Here is a 955-nt window from a genome sequence, read left to right on the forward strand (position 1 = left end):
GGTCGGACTGTCAGGGACAGGGAAAAATCCAATATATATCTGGTGATATCTCGGGTGCTATTAGAGATAGCGCAATAAACCAAAGTGCATTGTCTGCAGGCGGCCCTGGGGCATGAATCTGTGCAGCAGGATCGACCTCGGACCACCAGGGGCCGAGAAAATCACCGTGTCATGGAGCCGGACGGACAGGGTCAAGGAAAAATCCAATATAAATCTGGTGATATCTCGGGTGTTATTACAGATAGCGCAATAAATCAAAGTGCATTGTCTGCAGGAGGCCCTGGCGCATGTATCTGTGCAGCGGGAACGACCTCGGACCACCAGAGGCCGAGAAAACCACCGTCTCATGGGGTCGGACACTCACTGTCAGGGAAAAATCCCATATAAATCTGGTGATATCTCGGGTGTTATTACAGATAGCGCAATAAATCAAAGTGAATTATCTGCAGGGGGCTCTGGCGCATGAATCTGTGCAGCGGGATCGACCTCGGACCACCAGGGGCCGAGAAAACCACCGTCTCATGGGGCCGGACACTCAGGGTCAGGGAAAAATCCAATATATATCTGGTGATATCTCTTGTGCTATTAGAGATAGCGCAATAAATCAAAGTGCATTATCTGCAGGGGGCTCTGGCGCATGAATCTGTGCAGCGGGATCGACCTCGGACCACCAGGGGCCGAGAAAACCACCGTCTCATGGGGCCGGACACTCAGGGTCAGGGAAAAGTCCAATATATATCTGGTGATATCTCGGGTGCTATTAGAGATAGCGCAATAAACCAAAGATCATTGTCTGCAGGAGGCCCTGGCGCATGAATTTGTGCAGCGGGAACGACCTCGGACCACCAGGGGTCGAGAAAACCACCGTCTCATGGGGTCGGACACTCAGGGTCAGGGAAAAATCCCATATAAATCTGGTGATATCACGGGTGTTATTACAGATAGCGCAATAAAT

This window comes from Nomia melanderi, unplaced genomic scaffold, assembly GCF_051020985.1.
Source record: "Nomia melanderi isolate GNS246 unplaced genomic scaffold, iyNomMela1 scaffold0014, whole genome shotgun sequence".
In the NCBI taxonomy this organism is placed as follows: domain Eukaryota; kingdom Metazoa; phylum Arthropoda; class Insecta; order Hymenoptera; family Halictidae; genus Nomia; species Nomia melanderi.